This window comes from Aotus nancymaae, unplaced genomic scaffold (genome assembly GCF_030222135.1).
Source record: "Aotus nancymaae isolate 86718 unplaced genomic scaffold, 86718_ANA_hifiasm-v0.15.2.pri h1tg000029l, whole genome shotgun sequence".
In the NCBI taxonomy this organism is placed as follows: Eukaryota; Metazoa; Chordata; class Mammalia; order Primates; family Aotidae; genus Aotus; species Aotus nancymaae.
The window spans coordinates 68622239-68639650 of record NW_026988442.1 but is presented as its reverse complement, the minus strand read 5'-3'; the positions used below and the strand labels follow the sequence as shown (position 1 = coordinate 68639650).

Here is a 17412-nt window from a genome sequence, read left to right as displayed (position 1 = left end):
ATACATGCACACAAACACTCATACACATATGATAGGGAAGAGAGAAGCTATTTATATGTGATAAAATATTTTCCAAAGCTGAATTACTGAAGTCTACAAATCTAGAAATTGCATGAGAAATTAAGAGTAGAAGCACCCTTTTGAAATTGTCTATGCAAAAACCCATGCCATAATTTTCTAGATACATAATTTTACTAGATACATTTACTTAGCTGGTTGTGCAAGTTGGAGTTTAAGATTATCAATGTTAACGTCTAGAAGATGCATGGTGTGTTTGTGGAGAGTTAACAATGCCATTTTAAAATACTTTTCCATATAATAGTACAGTTTAGAGTTATTTCATTTAAAGAATGTTTTCCTCTCATTCCTGATCATTGTCTCCTTTTACTTCATATGGTTTGAGACATAAGCTAAGATTTCAGAATTGGGATTCAATTGGGGATATATATTTAGTGTTGATTATATAAACATTTTGTAGTACATATAAAAAAATATGTGATGCAATGACTAGTAAATCTGGAATCTTAGATATAATTGCTGGTTTGGAGGAGACTTTAACATGTTTCTAAAACCTGAAGCTATGGAGAAAATAACGGTTTGCAAAAATGTATTTGAGAAACATTGAGGATAATGAATTCTGTATTGAGTAACAGTCACTTTAAAAGTTTTAAGATACTGCTGAAAAAAAATCTTACAGACAGAACACTCACTACTTTTTTTTGGAATTTATTTTTAATTGGGAAAGACAATTGTTTTTCTACTTTGAGCTTAAATTCAATTCTACTTAAAAACAAGGGAAGAGATACATGATTTATTGTACTCATTTCAAAATGTAACTAATTGTACAATGACTTCATACTCACCTTTTACTTTGAAATTAAAAAAAATAACTAGAAAATGTAAAAATATTTACTATGCACCAGGCACTGTTTTAAGTTCTTGCCTTAGACTGATACATTTAATCCTCCTACCAACCCTATGAAGTAGATATTATTAGTAACCCTATTTTATAGATGAGAAAACTGAGACACGAAGAACTAAAAAAATTTGTACAAAGACGAGTTATGGAGACGTTTCAAACCCAAACAGTCTTATTTTAGAGCCTGTACTTTTAACTATGACAGTGTAATAAAGTGAACAAGTTAAAGGTAAACTTAGTTTATATCAACCTTAGACTTGGATAGATATCGTATGTTAAAAATAAAATTAATAGAAATCAGTAAACTTAAGTCAGGACCCAAACACTTATTGACAAAAACAATTAAAACTGGGTGTTTTATTTCAATTTTGATTTCACTATTAAAATAATAATTTAATCTTTAATGCTAGCTCTAATTTTAGAAAATGCTTCTTTTCTGTATCTTGGTGAGTATGTATAGTTATAAGCCTTTTTTTGGGGGGCCAGTATGTTTTTTGCAATGTAGGGCACAGTTAATATCCATCCATTACTTTGAATTAACTTCATGCAATATGTATGTATTCATTTTCATTTGAAAGGCATAATGATTGACCCACCCACACAATATCAAATTAGACCATGCAACAGTGATTGACATATTTTATATGTAATGCTTTTTAAAATATTTTTTTCAAGTAGGAAATCTGTGTGAAACCCCTCTGATCTCAGTCCTAGATTTGAACACCCAAACTTAGGTTTCTTAAAACATGCATTCAGTTTTATGTCACCCTCTGGAGATTAAATAATTATGTAGAATCAGAGACTCACTGTACCCTCTTCCTTATTAGTAGTCTAAGCACAAACTTTATTGTCAGTTTTCTGCCTTTGGCTTCCTGTTTCCTTGATGTTCCCATAAGTTTTGCCGCCAAGATTGTAGATAGATAAAGCCAGAATTACTTTTTTAAAAGGCATGTGAACATCATTAGCAGCTAACAGGTGGTCATTTCATTGTCCAGTTTGTCTATATAACATGGGAAAAATATGTTCTCTCAATGAGTGAATTCAGAAAATCATGTTCACATATACTTTCCTTTTAAAAAATATGATTCTAACCTGCCAACACTATTAAGAACTAATCAGATATTTTAAGATATCAGTTGAGTCTAATGGACAAGAAGCCAGAAAATTTAATGCAAGGGCCAAATCACTGTGGGAAATTCAGGACATCAGCCTGGGATGAGAGTAGGAGAGCAGCTCTCCAGGGAGGGCTATTATGGAAAGAGGAGAGTCAATCAAAGAAGATGCGGACACATTTCTCTGAGGAAAGAGAATTGTCTTCCACTGACAGCAAAGAAGGGGAAGGCCCAAATATAATAAATCCTGCATCAGATAACCTTGGCGAGGTTTCTTAATTTTTCTTAGCTTTACTTTTCAGATCTGTAAAAGTGGGTCTAATACTGTCCTTACAGGATCCGTGAGAATTTGAAATTAGACCTGTAAATGCTTAGCTCACAGCAGGCACTCAGTAAGTAGGATCTCTTACTATTATCCTCCATTTCCCCAAGCAGATGGCACTGGAACAGGGCTTAAGCCAAGGGTGATGTTTGACAAAAGACTGGAGCAGGGCATGTATGCATGCCATCCCACTCCCTGAGTATACAAAAGGTAGCAAGAGGGTGCCAGAATTGGATATGGGAGCCATAGCTGCAAAAAATCTAAGCAGAAGCAGCTGGTCTAGCTGGTCTTTCCCCTGGCAACTCCATGTGAAAGGGGCAAGTAGGGGATTCTTGGGAGCAGCACACCAGGAAACAGTAGAAAGAGGCAAAGAAACACTCTTGATTCTCCTAAACCCAGAATAGCCTGTCATTCAGAAGTTCAAGTTGATGGGAAGGATTCAGCATTAGCCATCCCATTACTCCTTTACACAAAGCTCTAGTTTATTCATTCATGCACACATTCATTCTTTTTCATGAACAAATACAACTAAAGGTATACAACTAAAATTTTTGATTTCACTCATCTGTGCTTTCAATTTTTAAAAAATTTTGTAATTAGGTTATGCTTTAGTAGTAATATATCTCATGCCTATCAGTTGCTAAACTGTAAACTCCATAAGTGTGGAGCCCTTGGATAACTTGAATATAAAATTAACACTTTAGTATCATAAATAAGCACCCTGAAATGAACATGAGTTAGAAGACTAAAGTCAAAAGGTAAAAGAGCTAAAAGGAAATGGATTTTCCTTTAGCTGTTTTTTGATTAAGTTACCATAAAAAAACAAATATGTTCTGGGTGAAATCCTAAATGCATTTGGATGTGGATTTCCCAAATCTATATCCCCTTAATGATGTGTGCAATAAGGCAACAGAAAGAAAGAAATAAAAAACTTGAATTGAGATCGTTATGAAATAAAAATTAAAATGCTACAGACTTTTAACTTGTCTTTGTTTTAAAAATTTGCCTGTGAAGTATCATGACCATGCCAAGTGAAAACAAATTTCATCGAGAAGACAGTAATTTTGTGTACTAATCTAAATAATTATAATACTGGCCTTCTACAATATAAGTAAGTTATGCTCTAAAAATTCAACTGTAAATTGGTTGCTTAGACCTTGATACATTCTCACAAGGAAACCATGTACCAAGCCACAAAAGCACGCTTGAACCTTCTGCAGTCATTTAGCATGTTGTTTCTAGGGAATAATTCATTCTGAATTTGCTGCACCTCCGGCCCTTAGAGCTAAGACTTCCCAGTAGCATTGCTTTCGATCTGGTTTCCCATCTCCTTCTCCCCACTTCTGTACCAGCTCCACCAAAGCAATTAGGAGCCTCAGAATGACTTTGGCTAGGATTCTCCTGGAGCCCAAAGGTCCCTAGTAGTGGCAGGGAGAAAATTTAAAGCCTCTAAGCCAAAAGAAGCCACAGAAAAAGAAGAGAATGGAGGGCTAAATAGGCATTTTTGCCGCATTGATGGGAAGCGAGTTCTAAGCAAGACAGATGTTCTTTGTAAAAAGTATGTGCAATGAAAGATTAAGTCTGGAATTGTTCCAAATATAAACATTTGACGAATCTAGGTAGTGCATATGCAAGTGATCATGATCCTATTGTTTCACCTCTTTTTTGTATGTTTCAAAAGTTCCCCAATTAAAAACTGAAGTAAACACACATACCTACACAAAATTAGGTATTGCCCATGTGCCTAATTCAATAAAAGAATATACATATTTTCTAATTATGACTTGAAACCTTTCAAAGAAAGATCAAATTTTCTGAATATAGGTTACATTAAAGACCTCTTTACATGAAACTTCGATAACTTGTTTTCCTATTTTTCCTCCAAAACCAATACATTTTTTTCTTGTGACCATTGAGACCTTTCTGGCAACTATATAATTAAGAAAACTTGTAAGATATTTATTATTATCCAAAATTGAAAAGTCATACTAGTTTCTTAGATAAATATGTAATTATCAATTGTTAAAACACACACTGTGACGTCTGTTCTGGGGGCTTATATAAATACATATTTTAAAGTTTGTTCTTATTAAAAATTTTGTATAAAACAGTCTAATCCTGCCAATGTATGAAAATAATAGGATGAACAAGCCATCTGCCAAGAAAATGAAAACAATATTAAAATTGCACAGATAAACCATATCTAGTTCTGAAGAAATAGAAGAGCTCTTTTCTGGAAACAACAAAAAAGTCATAATATTTGTGTGGAATATTATGAGTTATTATATTAAGAGGACAGTTTTTCTGATTTGAGTGAGATGGTCACTCACTGTTTTTTTTTTTGTTTGTTTTGTTTTTCAAAATAACTAGTGCCACTCTGGTACCAGTTTTATTTAATACCCTCTTGAGAAAAACTATTGAGCCAAGATGTGAAAACAAATCATTTCATTTTACTATAGTTATAAGACAGACAATATCTAAAGAATAGTTGAGTATCAAATATCTTTTCAGTTGTTTTTCACAGGTTAAGAGAGTTCTTTATTTCATAATATTTCAGTTGGTAAAGAAAAAGTGGACAAATTATAAATGAAAATTTATGTTAAAGCTACAGAATGTAAACATCGTGAGAGGAAAACAGTAAAAATTAGACACATTTGATAGTCAAGCATCCGCATTAATTTATCAGAACAGTATTATGCATGAAGGTCTCAGGGCTTCACCATGGCCCTGTGTGACTCTAGCCATTGTTCTGACATATGTTCCCAAGCAGCAGTACCTACTTTTTCTGGGACCCATAGATTGCAGTTTCTTCAAAACATTCCATTTTTCAGTGAATCATATGATAAGGGCTTAGTTATGAGCTGAGCGAAGAATGTCCTGATTAATCTCTTTTTTCCTATCTAAGGGGCTGATCTTGCCCTCTGACCTGCGGACGTCCATTGTCATGTATCTCATAGCATCAGCTACCCTGAAAGTCCATCTAACCCTATCAGTGCTGAAGCACTAGATCACCCTATCTTCCTTCTGACCCTGGCAATAAACCATGACCATATTTCCCCTTAGATGAACTGCATTTAATCAATTTCTGATTTCATTAGGTCAAATGGCATCTTGCTTTCAATAATAGGCCAATCCAGAGGGCTCTTTGCTCTAACTCGCAAGCAATATTTTCTTGGCATCAATACGCTACTGTGATTGTAAACAAAAGAAAAAAAAAGGTCTTTGATGTCCTCAGAAAGTATCCTTTTGTTTATTCCATGACTTTAAAATCGGCACATATTAATGTTTTCTTATAAAGTTAGGCATATAATCGACATTCATTGTTTTTGCATCAAATTTAAAGAACCTTTGCTAAAGATGACATTTAAGCATTTAAGGCATTTGTACAGTGAATCCCTGTGCAGAGCAAAACATTATTTTGAATGCAAATGATCACCTCTTTCTGTATACAGGATTTATTTGGTCAATTCTTTTTTTGTTTTTAGAAGTGTAGTAACTTATGCTACTTTTCTTCAAAATCCTAAAAGAAAGTAATTTGCTTTTTGATGCATTTATTTGGATGTCCCAAATAGGCCCAATAACATGCTTAGGGACAAACAATAACAACAACAACAAAACTCCATTGTTAACACACAGAATCATTGAGCTTTTCTTGTAAAATAAGTTTCTTATTACTCATAGTATAGCCCTCACTGATGTAAGCAAAATCGGGTATTGCTTTCACCCAAAAGTATTAGCTGAATCCAAAAATACCAGATGTTGTTATCAAACTTTACTGAAGTGTGATCTGTACCATTAGGAGTCTTAGCTTGCTTCAAGAAATGGCTCATGGATGACCTGAGAAACTTAAAGCAATCTGACAATTCATCTTTTTTTGATTATTTAGATAGTACCTGAAATCAATTGTTCCTGCCGCCAAATTTTCCTAATGTAAATAAACATACCCTCTTTGTACACAAAATTAATTGGCCTAATAAGGTAGAAAACAAGATGGGGAATGCCGTAACCAAGTAGAAAATATAGAACTGGGATTTTGCCATCAGATATGGTCTTCTCCAAAATTGAAGTCAAAGATTAAGAGCAATTTCTTTTTATTTTTTTGAGACTGAGTCTCACTCTTTCACCCAAGCTGGAGTGCAGTGGTGTGGTCTTGACTCACTACAACCTCCACCTCCCAGGTTCAAGTGATTCTCCTGCCTCAGCCTCCCAAGTAGCTGGGATTACAGGCACGTGCCACGATGCCTGGCTAATTTTTGTATTTTTAGTAGAGACAGGGTTTCACTATGTTGGCCAGGCTGGTCTCAAACTCCTGACCCATGATCTGTCCACCTTGGCCTCCCAAAGTTCTGGAATTACAGGCATGGGCCACTGTGCCCGACCAGATTAAGAACAATTTCTAATGACTGCATTGGCATTATTGCTCTTGGAATTAGAGCCCAAGTTTCTGTAGAGAGAGCTCATTATGATCTGTGCCCCTTTTCCAGTTCTTTTTCATCACTTCTTGACTCATAATTTATGTTCCAGGTAAATAGTGCCTTAATACCTGATGCACACTGCTACATGCTGACTTTTAGCTTGAAATGAAGGTTATCTCCTTAAGAAGCTAACATCCTTTAGGATTCAGTGCAGGTCATACCTCCCAATATTCCCATCATCCATTCTAATACTCTATTTTATTTGAAAGAGTTACTATGATTCACAGTTATTCTTGAGGCTCTTCTGTGGGCTCTAACTTGGAATTTTCAAGGTTCTATTGGAGGCGATAAAAGAAAAAGAAACACTGTAAAATTACAATTACAGTAATTTTGATTATTTTTAGAAGACTGAGAATAATTTTCTGTAGTGTCAGTTTATTTGTAAAAGTCCAGTTTAACACAAAAGTTATAAAAGTGCTAGCCCTCAGAACCCTGTTAAAAAGGTTGTATGAGATTATGTAAGAAATTTGAGTCTGAGAGTCCGAAAATTTGAGTACAGTTCTTAACTCCAAAATCTATAGCCGTATGACTTGGACAAGTTTCTTAAGTTTCCTGAAATTGAGTGTCCAGATAAATATAATATATATTTTAATATAATTATAAAATACTATAAATATAAATGTTGATTATCTAAGAAGATAATATATGTATTTGATCTAGGGAAAATGTATATAGTGGATATAAGATATATCAAATAACTTTGTATATTATATATTATGATATAAAATGATTTCCATATGGGTGAATTCTGAGTAAAATAATCACGACTTTTGTTTGTTTACTATAAATCCACCACTTTGAAAATACAGCAAGGATGTACTTTTGTAACTATTTAAACAGTTGCCAAAATGCAGAATAAACAAATGTGTAATTTTTCAAAGGTTTAATTTCTTAATATCTTCATTATTTTAATGACTCCAGTTAACATATATCTTTTTACTTTTTGTTTTCTTAAGGGATCCTGAGTGTCAGGGGGAATAAATGCTCGGTTTTGCCATTCCTGAGTGTGAGTCTGATATGATGGCAATCTCTAGAGATTATAAGTTTGTCAAGAATCTGTTGCTGTTTCCATTCTTATATAAAATAATAAAATAATACAGGGGTAGAATTTTGACAGAGTTATGTAATTTCACTTAAAAGCAAAGAAAGATTTTATTTAATTTTGATGTTATATATAATATATATTAGAATCAAGCCAGTGTCATAAAGCATCTGGTGATTAAAAAAAGATGGCTTTTATTGACTAAAGTAAACATATCATACAAATCAGATGGATATAGAGCCACTTGTAAGGAATGAACTGAAAGCTACTGAAAGCCTGATCTCACCAAAGTACAGTGTGTTGATAAGCTGGCAAGGGATGCCTACCATGTTCACTCCATCAAAAGGATTGTGATATCTAAGTTCTGGGGTGTAATCCTAGCTGACCAAGCTTCATTCATTAGCTTAAGCCAGGAGCACTCTATTCCTTTAGGTTGCAAGTGCCTGGAGGGTATAAGCCATGACCAGCTATTTACCCCTTGCTGTCCCTGGCATCCAGAACAAAGTCTGAAACCTAGTGGTGTTCAGTCTTATTAGCTTGGTGCAAAAGTAATTACCGTTTTACCATTTTTTTAATTGCATTTGCACCAACTAATAAATGTCTGAGTGAGTGAGAAAACAGATGACTGAGAGTGTGAGAGGAGAACCCTGAAGAAACCCTTATAAATTTTATGCATGAGGAATGAAGGGAAAAGCCGAACTGTGAGGCACTGTCCTGTTGATAGGTGTTTTGGTTTGGATTCCTCTAGAAGCAGTCCCTGAGACAAAGATTTGAATGCAGGTAATATATTTGGAAGTGATCCCTGGACACACATAGGTAGGGGCTGGCAGAAGAGAGCCAGGGAAGAGAAGACACCTACAAGGGAGAGTAAGAGGTTTATGAAGTTTAATGCTGCTGTGGAACGCTGGCAGTTTTTCAGATGAAGATGCAAACAATGACAGAGAAGAGAATGGATACATTTTAGGATAGGAAAGAAAAAATCATAGAGTATAAAATGTTTGAAGAACAGCAATAGATTGGTGAGGCTAGAATGTGCAAAATATTGGAGCAACAACTGGAGATCAGGTTGGAAATAGTGAACCGTTGGCAAGGGGTCTTGCATGGAATGCTAAAGAATTGGGACTTTCTACTATAAATTATGGGACACTAGTGAAAGACTTCGATGCAGGCAGGAGATACGAACAGACTTTATTTTTAGAGTAATAATTTTGGGGAAAATGTGGAGAATGACAGAGATAGGTAGCACAAAAAGTGAGAGATCAGAGGTAAGGAAATGAATTCAGAGACTGTTACAGTAGACCAAGTACCATATGCTGCAGGCCCAAACTCGGCAGTAGGAAAAGGTAAAGAAGAAAGGTTCCAGAGATGTCTGAGGTGATATTGATAGGTTTTCTTGACATACATTCTAAGTCTTGGCAGCTCCCAAATACCCATTACCTCTGTGGTTTGGAAAACAACCATCAGGATACCGTGAAGCTAAGCAGAATCTCATTCTTTCAGGAACCTCCTAGATTCTTGTTACTCAATGTGTGATCCAGGGACCAACAATGACAATGTCACCTGGGAGCTTGTTAGGAAATATAGACTCTCAAGCCCCACCCCAAACCTACTGAACTGAATCTGTGTTTAACAGGTGACTCGTATGTACATTAAAGCTTGAAAAACACATTACCATGTGACAAAAATAACTTATCTAAAGAGGTTTTTGAAAGTCCAGAGCCAGAGGGTGGCCTTTGGGACTCTGACGAAAGACCCTCTCATATAAAGGATCTATCTTGTCTGCCTTTGTGTAAAATAACCCTGCATACGGTTATTATATTGGCCGTGCCATGACAATGCATGATTTTGAATGGTGACTATTTAATTTCATCAATCCCTTTCAACCCATTCAACCCATGATTACAGACTAAATGAGAAAGAACCAAGACTTACACTGCCTTGTAACTTTTGCCAGTGCCACACCTAAGTCACAAACTCCGAACTCCCATAGCACAAAGTCAACAGTCCCAGCCAAATAACAGCAACAATATCAAAAAATGATTTTGAGCCGAAACTATCCTCACCAAAACAAACAGACAGGAAACCAGAACTCCAAGCAATTCCCTGGAAATTATCCACTAATTCCCTGGATAGCTCAATGTGTAAAATCCATTTGAAATTCTACTTATCCTTTATCTTCCATTTGACTCTTCTTTGGGGAACATATAATCTCACATGTAGCCTCTTTTGTTATTTCCCTCTCCAAAGGCAAGAATAATAGTGTTTGATTGCTTAAATTTCTCTATTTTTATGTTGTTCTTGAGTACTTGAATTCATTTCCCATTGGCCTTTCAGGTTAGATGTTAAAATCCTGGATGAGCTGCAACATAGCTTTTTACTCATAGACTAAGTTTATTTGCTGCACCTGCCAAAACAATCAAGGCCCACCAGGCTGTTTTGAAAAATTGCAAAGAAAACAAAAGTAAGCCCACAATTCAGTTATCAAAAAATAGAGGGAAGATTCAAAATAAACTCTGATTAATCCTCTTAGTAGAGTGAGATTTCACTTACTGGGGAGAACTAATAATGATTATTCCTGAAATAAAACCTCATTTTTTTATGTCTACCTTTTTTTTTAAATAGGAAATGGAAACTGAAATGGGCAAATGATCATTCTTTTCTCAGTAAGAATCTTTCTCATAAATTTACCCCTAAAAGTCCAGTCTCTCATAAATGTGTTGGATAGTAATGAGTCAGATCTGAGTTTCCTTAAAATTTTAGTAGTACCTGGATTGACTTGACTTATTTAGCTTTATTACTTTTAGACAGCTTACATAAGAATAATCTTTTTTTCCTAGTGAGTACCTGTGTTTGTTATTGAGGTTTCATAATTAATCTTTTTCTAGTGAATATCTGGATTTGTTATTGAGGTTTCATGCCTTTTTAAAAAAAAATTAGGCATAACCATAACGGATTTCCACAGAAGGGTTTGGCTGAGAACCCATAGAATTTTTGCTTAACTCACTTTTATTGAACAAAATCCAGAATTTTAGTCAAGAAGCATTAGATATTAATCACATATGAGTGGGGTCATTAAAATTTCCTTTACCTTCCAGAATTGCAGGGCATTATGGAACCATAAGAAGTGAGCTCACTTAATAATCTTTACAATTACATAAAAGTGATCATTTTCATAAGTCTTACAAGAAGCTTTTAACCATTACTTGAAGAGCATGTTGAACTATTAGAACGTCTTGTGTTGTATTGTTATAGATGTGACTTGTGAACTGAAAAAAAAAAAAGTTATCTGACTCAAAACTCTTAGAAGTTACCCTTTCCAGCTTGAATTGTTTTAACTGTTTAACACAGTTTGGGAGTATATATATTTTTACCTGCAAGTGGAGACCTTGTTGCTGAAATACAAATTCCAGTATCATTTCTTAATTAGCACACTCTCAACTTTATAGAAAATTAGAGGAGCTTCACAGGTTCTAAAGATTAGGAAAAAAAGAAAATTAGAGGAGAAATGTATTTTTTTTAAACTGCGGTTTAGAACAACAGTTGGTGACAATTTAAGGTGAGTCAGTTAAGGGAAAAACTGAGACAAATCCCTCCTCTAAACGATTGCTGCCTGTCTCCATCCTTTTCTTGTAACCACTTCTCATCTTTGACTTTGAAACCCAACAGTTTAAACTTGGTTCTTATTTCAGTGGGCTAATCCCCTTTCATAAATCTTGCTCAAGAGCTGAAATAATTTGCACATCATTTAAAGAGTATTTGCTTTGAAATATTCACCTCAAGCCCTTTTGTATATCCTTTCTCTCTAAAGATTTGTAGTATTTGTTTTGTTCTCTGAGGTATAAAAGACCTGGATAAACTTTATTCCTGTTGTTTCAAGATTAGTTAACGAAAATGCATATTAATTCAGCAGGGACGGAAGCAAACCTCAGTAAAGACGATCATACATTCGCCTCTCGGGGATAGCAAAGTACAGAATGTCAGTCTTCATATCTCCTTGGACTTGCTCAAAAGAGCATTCAGGGATTTAAATTTCCAGAATATGTCTACAAATGTATTTTCTTTGTTGTGGAGAACAGAAGCTATACTGATTATTTTTCCCCAGAAAACTGATTCTAATTTGTGTTTGAACAAAAATTAAGCTATCTAGAAAGTAGCACTTCAAGAAGACAGAGGAAAACTGCCACAAAAAGGTAAATTTAACATTAAAAATTATAGACCTGATAACCCACTACATTTTAAATTTATTTATTATCAGACCCCAAATCCCAAAATAGTTTCACAGAACATCCATATTTTTTTTTCTATCAAAAAATTAGAATGGAAAGGACCTCAGAAAATCAAAAGTAGACATATTTAGGTAAAGTTCAATGTTACTTTACATTTATAAGCTCAAGTTTTATAATTTTCTGGTCAACTCAGAAAAAAAATACCAATTTCTCTAGGTAACATATTTGTTTCATATGTTAAGATGTGCCCTGCTCTTTTCTTAAACTGAAAATGACCATAAACTTTTGGCACTTAAGTGCTTATCCGGAAATGACTAAGTGGATTCAGGAGTAATAAATCACTCATATGGATCCAGCCACCCACAGTCTTGTTCCACTTCTCTTCTTTACAAGTGTAGTAATAGACATTTCCACAGTCCTCAGGGTGCCAAACTTTGCACCATTAGGAAAATCTGCAAGTAGCTTGATTTATCTTCCTCACTCAGTTAGCTAAGACCCAACTAAGTAAAAATCAGCAGGAATGAACTTGACTTGTTAAACTTTTTTAATAGGGAGATGCAACAATTACAACTTTCCTCCTTTGCCACTTCAATTTACACTGGATGTGAAGCCCCTGGTGAAAAATATTCAGATGAGATCTCAAATTATAGGTGCATGGCTGGATTATGCTGACTCTAGGTTTTCATTATACACAGAGGATTGTCTGCTGTTTGCAATTAATCCAGACACAATCCTCTTGGTACTTTGGGAGGAATGAGGAAGAAATAGCCATTTTATAAGTTGTAAACTCCTAAATTACCCTAAATTAGAGACACTATTAATCGAACACTTAGATATAGATAGGATCTGCTTATTATGTAGGCTCATCTTCCCCTGATGGAGAAATCAATTAAATATTTAGGATGTGGAATACCTTCCAGGTTGGATAATGCATTTCATTTAAATTATGGCCCTCCAATCCGAAACATTAAAGGGGATCTTAACGGATGGAAGCACATTACTGTCTCTTGGATTGGGTGCATTAACACTTTAAAAATGAATGTGCTTCCCAGGATTTCCTATTTGTTCCACCAGCTGCCTGTCAATGTGCCAGATAAACAGTTTAAGGATAAGTACGTAAAAGATGCATGTGTAACTTTCTGTGTGCTGAAGTGCACCCTTGTAGCAAGAGTCCTCAACTGTGGCCCCTTTGTGTTTTTTTTTTTTTTTTTTTTTGTCTCAATGCCGTAGCAATCTAAAACGAGAGGGCTCATTTAATCATAGGAAGATAGAAGGGAAAGCCAACCAAATATTCAATTAGACTTCTCACAAAGGTTCTGTCTGTGTTTAATCTTTTATCATTTCTTTCTGTAATTTATCCTAATAAATAATGATTATTACTAGAAAATATTGTGATGATATAGAATTCAAAATAAGCACAAGCTTTCCCATTCTAAAAATATTTGGCATAAAGGAAATTATTTAATTTTTACCCAAAGACAATTACTATGTCAAATTTATGAACAGTATTGTAAGAAGAAAGCTGTTATGTCTCCCATATCATGGAAGCATGGTGTAGAGATAGCAAATACTTCAGAGAGCTTACCAGGCTGTAGGCAGTACTCAAAGCATTTAATATACTCTCACTGAATCCTGTCAATAACCCTATGCAGTTCAGTGACATTATTATCATCCCCATTTTATCTATTAAGTGACTGAGGCACTGAAAGTTTAATCAATATACACAAAGTTACATAATTAAGAAGCAGCTGAGTTAGAATTTAAAACCAAGCAGTCTAACTTCACAGCCTGGAACCACAAACCACTTTGTAGCTTCCGGCTTCTGGAGTGAGGCTGATGGTTTCTACAATTTACTAGCTCTACAAACTTTGAGCCAGTCACTTAACCTCACTAAGCTACTGTTATATAATCTTAAAAATGTCAATAATAATAGTACCTACCTCAAAGAGTTGCTTGGAAGCATAAATTAGATTAAGTAATATGATGTTTATAACACTGTTTGGGAGAATGTAAGTACTCAGTAAATGTTAATCATAACATTAATGCAAGTATTTTCTTTTCTTCCATAGTATTTTGAAAAGTTCTCCTAATTTGGTTAAGAAACGGTTATCTTAAAGATAAATGATTGAAATTCCTAAAGATTAATGTACTTTCCAAAATGTCTTTGGATTTATAGGGGAAAAATAGTATATTGAGTGCCTTACAGAGGCTATAAACTTTCTGAACTGAGTTATGAATCTGTTTTCATTCATTTTCTATTTATAAAAATCTTGATTCAGTAATAACATAATACATAACATAAATATATCATATTAGCTTACTGAATGAAAACAAGTTTATCCAATCAGAAAATAAAAGATGTTAAAGATAGGGGTCAATTTCTTTGTTTCCATAGACAGACTTTTCATACTAAATCTGATAGTACAACACATGCTTCAGTGCATGTGCCTGGCTTCAGAAGAGAGCAGAAAACTCAGCTAACTGGTATAATTATATAACTTGAATTGTCATATTGAGAGGGTTAAACTTTGGCAATAGAATGTGGAAATACAAAGTTCAGTGAAGTTGCAGGAATTTAACTGAAAAGAAATTACTTATCAGCATTTTGATGGGGAATGAACAAACAAAAGGACCCATTTGTTTGGTCAATTCAAAGTTGGGTGGAAAGAATGTTCCAGAATCCTTCCTTTGTAATCACTGTCATTGAGAGGCCCTGAGGACCCTTATTTGCTAGTAATTGATACCTAGTCATCAGGCTCAAATAGTGAGACAACTGGTATTTTAAGGGCTTGTCAAGAAAGTTAGGAATTAGTTGGAATTCCTTTTTTCTATTCCATCTTTCACTAGTCTTTATTGAGCCAAGTTCATGTAAGTTAGGGTTGAATCATACACAGCTACCTATACTCTTTCAATATGTTAGGAAAACTATTGGGATAAAAAGAGAATCTGGTATTTTAAACACCAAGTGATGTGTTTTATTTGGCTGGGAATACAGCCTGATGAGCAATCACTGTATATTTTTTGAAATATACAGTGTTTGCTTGCTTATTTGGAAGTCCCACCAGTGAAGTAAAGTTCCTCATCTACTCTTGAGCTCTGCTCTTCTTCCACTGAACAGATAGAAAGGAAAGGACTTAGATGGAATTATAATAAAGGTATCAGGAAATTCAGGCTCAACCAGAAAGATCAGCCAATCAGCTCTGAAAACCAACAAAGATACAAGTTGCACAGAGCAATACTCCTCCCAATATTTTTGTTATGTTTATGATATGGGTGGATTAATAATTTTTCTCTGTTGTAATATAGTCATACAAGTGGATTAACTCAGATTAAAATGATCTGTATCTGGTGAATGAGGGAAGACAAAATAGACTCTAAAAATAGAATGCATATTTAGGGAACAAACAAAGATGACATAAACTCTAAAAAGCTGGAGTACTGAGAGCAAAAACTCAGTTCACACATTCACATCACAGGCATTTGTTGGGGAGTTGCTTTGTGCATGCACTGTTTTAAGCAGTGGAGTTAAAGAGGCTCCAAATGTTCTCAATTCCACATTAACAAAGGTTTATGTCACTGGAAAGGGGTCCCAATCCAGACCCAAAGAGCAGGTTCTTGGACCTCACGCAAGAAAGAATCCAGGGTGAGTCCACAGAGTAAAAGGAAAACAAGTTTATTAAGAAAGTAAAGGAATAAAGAATAGCTACTCCATAGGCAGAGCAACCCTAGGGGCTGCTGGGTGACTATTTTTATGGTTATTTCTTGATTATATACTGTACAAGAAGTGGCTCATTCATGAGTTTTCAAGGAAAGAGGTGAGCAATTCCGGGAACTGAGGGTTCCTCCCCTTTTTAGACCATGCTAAAAGACATACTCGAAGACATTTGGCATGCTGATGCATTATAGTTAGTGAATAAGGAGCAGTGAGGACAACTAAGGGTCACTTTCTTTGCCATCTAAATTTTGGTAGGATTTGGCTGGCTTCTTTGCCACATCCTTCTATCAGCAAGGTCTTTGTGACGTATACCTTGCGCTGACCTCCTATCTCATCCTGTGACTAAGAATATCTTAAACTCCTGAGAATGCAGCCCCAGAGGTTTTAGCCTTATTTTATCCACACCCTATTCAAGATGGTGTTGCTCTGGTTCAAACACCTCTGACATTTATGGTCAAATTTTAAGTAGCTATTTCCCATTCACTACCAAGTTGATGTAATTTAAAGATGAATTTACACATGATGAAATACTGTTAAAATATACCTGCTTGATCTTATTAACAAAATGAGTACAGTATTTTGATCCAATTTACATGCCTAGCTCATACTGAATTTTTTAGAAATTTTGCATTTAGCTTAGTGCCAAACTCTTATCTATGGTGCATTAAGTAGTGTCATGGACCCTAGTCCACCAAGATTTTAAAAGGAAAAAAGTTTAATAAATCACAGTGCTACAAGCTTGAGTCCTGGTGTCTTTTTTTTTTTTTTTTTTTTTTTAATCCCAAATGCTCTGGAGGCTGAAATTGTTTCCTGACTGGCGTTAGGAAGAAGGATCTGTCACTCATTAGTAATAGACACTGTGTTAATGACATGGAGCCCAGCCATTAGGAAGCAAATATTACACATTATTTAAGTCCAGAGGAGGGCAACTCACCTGGGTATCCAGCTGCTCTGTAGTAATGACGAATCTGGGTGCTAGACCCAGAAGCCTCAGCTTAAGTTCTGACCCTGCCAGTACCTACATTTGGCTTGGGCAACATTTCCTCAAAGACTGGCAGTGAGGGCTAAATAACTTAGCCCCTGAAAGTTCTCAGAATAGTGTCTGGAGTATAGTAAGTTCTCATTAAATGTTGGCTATTAACATTGAGACTTCTATTAGACCAAATGTATCTAACAGTCCATACAACTTGCAGAATATTAAAAACAAAATGGTAAAAATATAAGTGACAGAGTGACAAATTAATTGGAGGTTGTAGAGAAATATTTAGAATCGTTAAAAGGGAAATAGTAATTTTGAATTTTCTATTGTCTTAGATACTAAAATTAAGAACATTAGGAAACAATGTGGAGTAAACAAAGATGTAAGGTGATAGGGCTAAACTTATTTTCATAAAGTGAAAGCATTGCCCTTCCAAAAAGAAAAAAAATTTAATCAATCTTTATATATTAATAGCAGTATGAATTTAAAAAATTAAAATTTTGTATTCGCCATGAACTATTCTAAGCATGTAGCATGTATTTTCTCACCTTCAAAACATGTTATATGTTGAGAATATTTTTATATTCATTTACAGAGGAGGAAACAGATATTTGATTTTGGA

General features: G+C 34.8%; 1 protein-coding gene across 2 annotated transcripts in view; it reads left to right on the top strand.

Moving 5' to 3' along the window:
* Positions 1 to 17412, top strand: part of ARHGAP15 (Rho GTPase activating protein 15) — a 634760-nt gene that overhangs the window by 309302 nt on the left and 308046 nt on the right. The window lies entirely within an intron of this gene.